Genomic DNA, 11,156 nt, shown 5'->3' on the forward strand with positions numbered 1-11,156 from the left:
TTTCTCCCCTATGGCTGTCAAAACAATAGAGTTTTGGGAAGCACAGAGGTCATCTGCACCCACATCTCTGAAATTGCTGCATGGTGGACAGGAGAAATGGTACCTCTTTACCCATAGGAGCTGTTATTTCTTCCCCACATGCGGATTGAGCCTCACTGAGTGCAACGCACTAAGAATAGAGGTCCTTGAGGGTGGGTGACTTGATACATTATCCCTCAGCCAGCAGAAGATCTGAAGTAGTTGTTCTAAGAGGTGGTCTTAGCCCCTTTAATCCCTTCATATTCTCTTTTGTTTCTCTGCCCCAATTCATCCCAAACCAATGAGTCAAGAACATCCCATGTGCTAGCTGTGCAACAGCAGCTTAAAGCACTTCAGTCTCCTGACAGCCACTGTGAAGTCCCTCCTGCAGGGACACTCTGGAGCTGCTGCTTTAGGATCTGGGAAGAGAAAGCAAGTAAAGCCAGTCTCAGAAGAGGACGGGGGAGGTCTCTACTCCCTTCTGGGACTCACTCACCCTTATACACCATCAGAAGCCAGGATAAGGCATGAAGGGATTAAACACCCCATTCTACCACCATCTTTGCTTTTATGTCTTGTTTGAATACAATGGAGATCTAAATGTTTAAATATACTTGTATATAATGCTAGTTCAACTCAAAAACGTACTATTTCAATATAGCCCTAGCTCAGGGCAAGGCCATAATAAGCGAATGTTGTTGGCTTGCTTGTAAGTTCTTGCTTCCCTGGAACCAAATGTGAAGATATAATCTGTGGAGTTTTCTTATTTTGCATGGAGTAGAGACCCTCCAAGCAGCGAATCTTAAAAGAAGGAAAAATCTCTTCTATGGCCAATGTGAACCAGAAAAGAATGTCAGGCGGCTGTTCTTCCAGTCCTAAGAGTGTCCAAGATTTGAGTTTTCCATAATGAAAATGGAGAATATGCAGACACCAAAAAAAAATTACATCACAGAGGCCAGACGTAGTGGCTCACACCTGTAATCTCAGCACTTTGGGAGGCTGAGACAGGCGAATCACGAGGCCAGGAGATGGAGACCATCCTGGCTCACACGGTGAAACCCCATCTCTACTAAAAGTACAAAAAATTAGCTGGGCGTGGTGGCGGGTGCCTGTAGTCCCAGTTACTCAGAGGCTGAGGCAGGAGAATGACGTGAACCCAGGAGGTGGAGCTTGCAGTGAGCTGAGTTCACGCCACTGCACTTCAGCCTGGGCAACAGAGCGAGACTCTGTCTCAAAAAAAAAAAAAAAAAAAAAAAAAAAAAAAAAAAAAAAAAATTACATCACAGAATCACTGCCCTGGATCAGCAGAGAAAACATAATACAGGCTGGAAAACTCCTACTCCATTTATTAAAACAACAGTTCCTTAGGACACTATAGAATTTCACTAATAACTAGCTGAATGTATGTTTAAGCCCAGTGATAAAGGTTAGCAAACGAAGGGGTACTTACACGTAATTACACCTCCAGCATGTAGGTTGTCACAGAGGGAGGCCTTAATTATCAATGTGCTATGCCCCTGCTTTACATATAATAAATGGCCTTAATGTGACTATTCATGTTATAGTTTAAACATCTCGGTAATTAGGAAGTGGAAAATGGGTAGAGTAGAGGGAGTTGTCAGTTTCCTGCTGGTGTGACCATCTGCACTCTTTACCTCTGTGAGCTGAGAGGCTGAGGGAGGCAGGAGCAGCTTTGGGCCAGAAGACAGCATGGCATGGACAGCATGGATTTCTCAGGTATATGATTAGGGCTCCAGAACATGGGGGTGAGGACAGAGCCACTCACAGAATCACATTCACAAACTTAACAAATCTTTATTGAGTACTTACTATGTGCCAAGCACTGTTCTAGGTATGTGAGATTTTAGTAAACAAAACAGACTAAGATCTTTGCTTCTGTGTAGCTTATATTTGAAGCTAGTTCAGTTATTAAATTTGATTAGTTGATAACTGGCTCAGGGGTGGTCACCAGTAGTGGGCCTGCCCTGTGCCCTGACCCATCCAGTACTTCTTTCAAGAACTCGGAAGAAGACTGAATGTTGGTTGGGGATTTGTTGATTAAACTTGCAGAGAGCAGTAGTGAGCACCTGGTGCAGTTTTCTTACTTGATTTCTCATCCTTACCACAGTCTTGCAAGGCAGGTATCATCATCATTGGGTTTGAGAGCACAGAAGACTGAAGGACATACCCAGGTTTTGCATCCAAGTTGGATTCTCTCTGTCTGAAGATGCAAGGCTAAAGATGGCATAATTAGCTATTTCCCTAAGCAGCCTGAGGTAATCTGTAAAAATGGTTCACTATTCACTTGACCCTGACAACCCCACAAAATGATACAAATCAAGAGGTTCAAATCTTCGTGTTCTCTTTAAGAACATTCGTGAAACTGCCCAGGCCATCAAGGGTATGCATATACGAAAAGCCACAAAGTATCTGAAAGATGTCACTTTACCGAAACAGTGTGTACCATTTTGAAGTTATAATGGTGGAGTTGGCAGGCACGCCTAGGCCAAGCAGTGGGGCGGGACACAAGGTCAGTGGTCCAAAAAAGTGCTGAATTTTTGCTGCACATTCTTAAAAATGCAGAGAGTAATGCTGAACTTAAGGGTTTAGATGTAGATTCTCTGGTCATTGAGTATATCCTAGTGAACAAAGCACCTAAGATGCACCATTGGACCTACAGAGCTCATGGTCGGATTAACCCATACACGAGCTCTTCCTGCCACATTGAGATGATTCTTACTGAAAAGGAACAGATTGTTCCTAAACCAGAAGAGGAAGTTGCCCAAAAGGAAAATATATCCCAGAAGAAACTGAAGAAACAAAAACTTATGGCAGGAGAGTAAATCCAGCATTAAAATAAATGCAATTAAAAATTTAAAAAGACCAAGTGCGGTGGCTCATGCCTGTAATCCCAGTACTTTGGGAGGCCGAGGCAAGTGGATCATGAGGTCAGGACTTCAAGACCAGTCTGACTAACATGGTGAAACCCTGCCTCTACTTAAAATATAAAAATGAGCTGGACACGGTGGCATGCACCTGTAATCCCAGCTACTCAGGAGGTTGAGGCAGGACGATTGCTTGAACCCAGGAGGCGGAAGCTGCAGTGAGCCAAGATCGCACCACTGCACTCTAGCCTGGGTGACAGAGTGAGACTCCGTTTCAAAAAAAAAAAAAAAAAAAAAAAGTGGCGTAATGAATACTGGATGATGGACTGAAGATTTGAAAGTCTTTATTATCTGAATAAATGAGCTCAAACGAAGATTTTGCATCAGGAGTGTAATATAAAGCAGCAAGGAGTAAGACACAACATTTAGAGACTTAAATTCTCTTGGCACTGTTTTTGATGCATGATCTGTTTCTGTGAGTACTTCCTGCAGTTTATGACATCTCTGCCTTTCTTTGGTACTCTGGAGGAAGTTGTCATTTAAATGCAAGATTAATAAATTTAATAACCAAGTTGCAAGAATGAGGGAATTTAGTGTTAATGTCACTCTTGGGCGGAAGTGGTCATGGCCAAGGTGATTTAGTGGTTGATCTCTGTTCCAGTAATCTCTTGCTGTGTAATAATCCAACCCCAAACTTAATGGTGTAAAATGACAATCATTTTGTTACATTCATGGATTCTGTGACTCAGGAATTTGGGCAAGGCACAACAGGGATGATTTGTCTTTATAATATCTGGAGTTTCATATGGTAGGACTAGAATGGCTGGAGGTGACTCAGATATCCAAGGGCTGGAATCATCTGGGGACTTCCTTACTTGCATTTCAAGTGCCTTGGCTGGGATGACCCGAAGACTGGGCTCAGCTGGTACTGCCTACTGGAGCCTCTTTCTGTGGCTTGGGCTTTCTTACAGAATGACAGCCCAGGATAGTTGGATTTCTCATATGGCAGCTTACAGCTCCGAGAGCAAATGTTCTAGCAAACAAGGTGACAGGTATATATATGGCTTCACTTCACCATATTCTGTTGGCCAAAGCAGTCATAAGCCATTCAGCTTCAAAGGGGGAAATAATAGACTCTATCTATATTAGTCCATTCTCACACTGCTATAAAGAACTACCTAATACTGAGTAATTTATAGAGAAAGAGATTTAATTGACTCATAGTTCTGCAGGCTGTATAGGAAGCATGGCTGGGAGGCCTCAGGAAACTTACAATCATGGCAGAAGGCAAAGGGGAAGCAAGCATTTCTTACCATGACAGTGCAGGAGAGAGAGAGAGAGAGAGAGAGAGAGAGAGAGAGAGAGAGAGAGAGGGAGAGAGAGAAGGGGGAAGTGCTACACACCTTAAACAACTAGATCTTGTGAAAACTCATTCACTATCAGGAGAACAGCAAGGGGGAAATCTGCCCCATGATCCAATCACCTCCCACCAGGCCCCTCCTCCAACACTGAAGATCATAATTCAGCATGATATTTGTACACAGAGCCAAGCCGTATCACTATCTCAGGATAACAATATATCTAATTGATGGCCACATTTTAAAGCCATCACATCCACAGGGGTATATCCCTCCTATGGATTTTTTGCTCAATTCACTCTGCCAGAGTAACTCTCAATTTGTAGAAGGATAAACCAGGCATTGAGGATGTGACCATTGTCTTCAGCTCTTTGGAAGACTATCATATGCAAGAAAGTGTAGATGTAACCCACAAGACTTTAAGAATGAGCTAAAGACCAGTGAGTAAATGGAACAGGAGAACGTACTAATATTTGGGAATGTCTGTCAATGAGTTGGCTTGCCTAGGAAGACAGTGAATTTCTCTGATTTTTGAACTGTTGATTGAATACAACTCAGGAATGTCCCAGTAGGGCCTCAGACACTATCTTGGAGATTGGATTAGATGAATTCTTTAGAGTGAAGGATATAAGTGGTTCTATGTTAGAAACATCACAGCAGAGACAGGGCATAATGAAGAATCATTCATGACTTCAATTCTACCTTTTCAAGTCATCTTCTAAGTATATAATTTCAAGGATATTGGGAGGCCTGATGGTACCTCTTGTTTAATATTCTTCTCCTATATTGGTGGCTTAGAACCCCCAATGAGAGACTAATTCTTTTAATTTAAGACTTTGATCCTTGTTAAAGTGTAATACCCTGGGAAAGGGGAGAGCCAAAGCTCTTTCCAGTGATTTATAATTTACCAAAAGCATGTCTAAGGTCATATTCTATGAGCATGATTTGACAAGAGAAGGTAGGGCAATGCGTATGTGAGAAGGGGGAGGAAGAAATGCCCCAGAAGGAGAGAGAGAATGGCACAAAATAGGGGGAAATACATGAAGATCTGGGGAACCGATGCTTCTGGTGCCAGCCCCAGCAGAGGCTGATTTCTTCAGCTTCACGCAATCGGTTATGAAACCACCGTTCTCAGAACAAACTGGCAGAAAGCTGGTGTCCACTTCACTGACCTTTCCTGCACTTGAGAAGTGCAACTACAGGCTCAGCTCAGAGAAGACCACAGAGCCCTCTTCCCTGCTTGGAACAGCAGGTGGGGGAGTCACCCTCCCTCATTTATTTCAGTCCCTACACTGTTAGAACAGGGATGACAGGGACCTAACTGACTTCCCGAGAAGTCGTGGCTTTCCTGTATAAACAAAGTAAAAATTTCTGTCATAAATCCCCCAAACAAGTGATATCCCAGAAGAAGAAAGAAAACAGTGAGGGAGGAAGGTGCCATCCAAGGGGAAAACATGTCAGGTTGTGCACATTAGATCTGGTCATTCACAAGTGACCTCTCTGGGAACGCAAAGGATAGCAGAGGTTGAAACGGAGGCTATAAAATTGACAGCCTAAGCAGAGCACTTGACAGAAGGAAGAACATGTAACCAGTGGACTCCTCATTCTCCCAGCACTGCCCTCACAGCTCAAAGAATTTCTGAACAAAGAGAACAAGATTCAATGTTTAAAACCTCTGTTTAAGACCTCCACTTCCATTTCTGTGTTTTCCTTCCCTCACACAGCCCAGAGTGTGCTCCAGCAAAACCAGCTGTCAGGAAAGCATTTGATGTCAGTCATTTGCATTTTAATGCGATGGAAAGATGAGGAGCTGCCTCTACTGGCATATTTCAATTTTAAGACTGATTTGTTAGAGTGAAAGACTCCTTGAAGATATTTCGAGCTTGGGAGGCATGGTTGGACAGATTCTGGGGAGGGGAGGTCACCAGGTAGTCACCACTTCCATTTTCATACAAAAGTTCCTGTAGTGCTTGGGGTCAGGTACCGGGTTCCATCTTGGGAAGCCAGAGGGTCTGATCTTCGGTTTGGGTGCCACACTCCTGGTGAGCACAAGCAAGTGACAGCTCAGGTTCTGGTGCAGGGTGAGTGGAAGCGCCGCTCCCTTTATTTCAAATCTTCTTCTTCTGGTCCGTAGGGGAGTCAGCTCCCTGGGGAGTCCCATTACAACAGCAGCTGACCACAAGGAGCTCCAGTGTGCAGGCCTTCTTCCCAGCTGCAGGCATTCTAACTGTGTTGTAAATAGACAACCATGAGACCAAATGATAACTTTGTATAGTCTTAGTATTCCAGATCCATGGAGATCTGAGAATAAAAAGTCCCAAGTAACAGCATATGCTATTTATTTTCACCAACTTATATAAAACTGAGCCCTGACTCTGTTATGCATTGCCCACAAGCAGCTTTATAGGATCACAGATACATCAGTGATCCCTACGGCCCTATAAGGCTATTTTCCTAGCATTACACATCCTCCAAGTCATAGATGTCAAAGTGCTGTTCTAGTGGAGATTGAATATCATTCCGTTGTTAGAAGATGGGAAGTAAATTCAATATAGGAGATCAAATGGAGACTTTTCAATTTTCTCTTATTCTTTTCTTCTGTTTGTTTTTGCAGTTAGTGAACCAGCAGATCTTGTTATGAGGAGCGTTCAAACTTTCACAAGCTCAGTTACAATGTGATGCTCAAACAAATTCATTTTAAAGGGACCGCTTGATAGAATTAGGGAAAAGAACCATTGGCTCTACAGATTGATTTAGCATATATCTTGTCCAAAGAAAGGAAAAGTCTTAGAGTTCAATAGGAATAAAATTTAAATGTGACTCAGAAGAAAGAGCATTTTCATGTATGGATTTGAGCTATGTGAAACCAGCAGCAATAAATGGGACTCACAATGTTATTGATGGCCAATGAACAAGAATGAAAGTCTGGGCCAGGCACAGTGGCTCACACCTGTAATCTCAGCACTTTGGGAAGCCAAGGTGGCCAGATGACTTGAGGTCAGGAGTTCGAGACCAGCTTGGCCAACATGGTGAAACCCCATCTCTACTAAAAATACAAAAAAATTAGCCAGGTGTGGTGGCACGCCTGTAATACTAGCTACTCGGGAGGCTGAAGTGGGAGAATCGCTTGAACCTGGGGGGTGAAGGTCGCAGTAAGCTGAGATCATGCCATTGCACTCCAGCCTGGGTGACAGAGCGAGACTTCATCTCAAAAATAAATAAATTAATTAAAATTAAAATTAAAAAAAGAACGAAAGTCTGAAATAACCTCACACATGAAGAACCAGCTCAGACATCCAATATCCCACTTGGTGAGATATCAGCTCTTTACTGGTCTACATGCCCAGGAATTCCAGCTGCCTATATAGGGTACGATTGCAGAATTCTACAAGGGCATCTTAGTGGGAGCTTGTATTGCCCTGACATTGAGAAAAAAGATAAAATTAATTATTCATTCTCAGAGAAAAAACGCAGAGTCTCTCACAGTTGTGTCACTTAATCATAAACCATTTTAGCCACACGATTTTCCTTTAAGATGTGTCATAAAGGTTTTGCATACAAAATAGGGCCACAACTCTAGCCTGAGTGTTTATTTCATCTGTAATCTCAATATTTCTGCTGTGAGCTCTGGATACAGAGGTCTCTAGTACCTTGAATTTTCTTTTTTCTTGTAGTAATTAGAGAGTAGCTGTAGCAAATTTGGCTTGCCAAGGAAGGAAGCTCTAGTGAATAAATATGGTGTTTCTAGGAAATATATTTGCCTTGGGAAATTTCGCTGATGCATTATAGCCTCCACATACATGACTCAGCAAGTTATGCCAGAGGTCATGGAACAGAGGGGCTCAGATCAAACTAATATGCTTGAAGTATATATAGTTTATTCAGTGCACTTAAAACATACAGCAAGAATCAAGAGGAGACAGAAGAAATAGGGTAACACACTTAACCAGAGGGTATAGGTCAGATGGAGGAATGGTACCACCTGGTCCTCAGTTACATGACGCTCACAATTCTGTCTGTCTCCCTGCTACATCAGCCTTCCCCGTTGATGGTGGGTTACCCAGATGAGATGTGAGGTTCAGGCAAGAGAATTCAGTAAATAGAAGGTGACTGCAGCCCACACAAGGTAGCTCTATCAGAGGGACACAGAGGCAAGTCCCATGATCAATAGCTCTAGTTTGTCAATCAGCCTGATGAGCAGCAGAGAGTTTTATTTACATTTCTTGGGCAGAGAACATGTGACGCTGGAGAGACATCCCTAGGGAGTGGCCAATTTAAGAGTTCATGGATATTTAGTGTCACATTCTTCCTGTATATTTGGAGACTCATGAATACGTGTCGCCTTTTGGTCCTTTCTCCCTATGTTCAGCAATACATGCCTTGCTAACTCTATGTCTCACCTGTCTCACCGCTTACTGACTTACTTATGCATACCTAGCATAGTTTATGAATTCTATGTCTCATATGCTATTTGCTTATTCATCACCTATATCTCATGTTTCTTGTGAATTTTATCCATTTGTTTCTTGTCTTCTAGAGCAGGATTAAATATTCTCAAAGAATAAGAAAAATACAATGTATTTTCTGTGAGCAACATTGTTGACTGTGTTTATGTTGATTCCTTTACGTTCTAGAAGGTATCCTTCCACTTATCCCTCCCTCCATCCATCCACCCATTCATGCAACAAATACAGCTAGCTGGCCCTTCATTTCCACATGTTCAATCAACCTCAAATTGAACACATTGGGTGGAAGCCCAATAACAATACAACGATAAAAATAATACTAATAAGAAACCATACAGTATAAAAATGATTTATATAGCATTGACATTACATTAAGTATTATAAGTAATGTAAAGATGATTTAAAGTATATGGGATGGCCAGGCATGATGGCTCATGCTTGTAATCCCAGCACTTTGGAGGCTGAGGTGGGCAGATCACCTAAGTTCAGGAGTTCAAGACCAGCCTGGTCAACATGGTGAAACCCTGTCTCTACAAAAATACGAAAATTAGCTGGGCATGGTGGCAGCTGCCTGTGATCCCACCTACTAGGGAGGCTGAGGTGGGAGAATCGTTTGAACCTGGGAGGCAGAGATTGCAGGGAACCGAGATCGCGCCATTGCACTCCAGCCTGAGTGACAGAGTGAGACTCTGTCTCAAAATAAATAAATAAATAAAGTATATGGTAGAATATGCATAGATTATACCCAAATACCATGCCATTTCATATCAGGGATTGAGCATCTATGGATTTTGGTGTGGGAGGAGTTTCCTGGAACCAATCCCGCATGGATACTGAGGGACAACTGTATTTGTTGGTCACTGATTTCCAGACACTGGTGTAGGCTGTGGGAACTGGAAGATGAAGATAAGCTAAGCCTTGAAAGTCTCCACAATTTAGTACTAAAGAGAGGCATAAAAAGAAATGCTGGCCAGGCGCGGTGGCTCACGCCTATAATCCCACACTTTGGGAGGCTGAGGTGGGTGGATCATGAGGTCAGGAGATCGAGGCCATCCTGGCTAACACATTGAAAGCCTGTCTCTACTAAAAATACAAAAAATTAGCCAGGTGTGATGGCACACACCTGTAGTCCCAGCTACTCGGGAGGCTGAGGTAGGAGAATCGCTTGAACTCAAGAGGCAGAGGTTGCAGTGAGCCAAGATTGTGCCACTGCATTCCAACTTGGGCGACAGAGCGAGACTCTGTCTCAAAAAAAAAAAAAAAAAAAAAAAAGAAAGAAAAAAGAAAAAAAAAAGAAAAAGAAAGAATGCAAACAATGAAGTGTCATAGGTTTTATAATAAATCTTTGTGTAGTGAGTATCAGGACAAAGTAACAATATGGCCAACTTTATAGGGTGTACTGGGTAGGGTAGGTGGGGGAGACAGTAATGGCTTCTTAGACAATGTGGTAGAGCTGAGTCTTAAACGTGGCTATGATCTCCTGGGCAGAAGGAGAGAAGAAGGTAATTCTATACAGAAAGAATAGTGTGAGCACAGCCAGGGAGGCTTGCAGGGCATGCTGAAGTGTCCCACACCAAGAAGGGGGCCAGAGAGAGGCCAAATGGGGGAAGAACTTGAATTCTAAGAGAACTTGAGAATAGTCTGTTCCTTTAAGTGTTTGATCCTGAACCTTTACAGTGTGAAGAAAAACTCCCAGCTGGTCCTTCTATGAATTATGTGATGTATTATTTGGGAGACCTTAACTTCTCAGAACCTCCTTCTCATTTGTGAAATGGAATGATAACCCATGTAAGCTTGCAAAGTTGTTGTGGGGATTGGCAGATCACTGATGGAGGTGCTGAGAGCAGTGCCTGGCACCTTGAAGGACTCCAGGAAGCAGTAACTATTGTGAATAAAGTCATCATTGGGATGATCACAACCTCCACAAGCGTTGGGTGAGATATAACACAGTTTTGATTGATCAGACAACAGGACCATTTACAGAACACATAATGACATTCAGAGAAACATTTAAATGGTGTTATTATTTGTCCCCATCTGAAAAAGAAGGAGCTTACAATCATTAACCTGGACAGTCAGCCATACCTAAGCATACCTTGAAATTCTCTGAAAACACTCATGATAATATGCTGTGGTTTCGGCTGGGCGCAGTGGCTCACGCCTGTAATCCCAGCACTTTGGGAGGCCAAAGCAGGTGGATCATGAGGTCAGGAGATCGAGACCATTCTGGCTAACATGGTGAAACCCTGTCTTTACTAAAAATACAAAAAATTTGGCTGGTCATGGTGGCGGGCACCTGTAGTCCCAGCTACTTGGGAGGCTGAGGCAGGAGAATGGCGTGAACCCGGGAGGCAGAGCTTGCAGTGAGCCGAGATTGCGCCACTGCACTGCAGCCTGGGCGACAGAGCGAGACTCCGTCTCAAAAAAAA

The 11,156-nt window shown here is 43.0% G+C and overlaps 1 pseudogene; it reads left to right on the plus strand.

Annotated features, from left to right (window-relative positions):
* Positions 1-2,307: 2,307 nt before the first annotated feature.
* On the plus strand, positions 2,308-2,861 carry LOC108518426 (60S ribosomal protein L17 pseudogene; annotated as a pseudogene).
* The last annotated feature ends 8,295 nt before the right edge of the window (positions 2,862-11,156 follow it).

The sequence above is a fragment of the Rhinopithecus bieti genome, unplaced genomic scaffold (genome assembly GCF_001698545.2).
Source record: "Rhinopithecus bieti isolate Rb0 unplaced genomic scaffold, ASM169854v2 scaffold_2077, whole genome shotgun sequence".
NCBI lineage: Eukaryota > Metazoa > Chordata > Mammalia > Primates > Cercopithecidae > Rhinopithecus > Rhinopithecus bieti.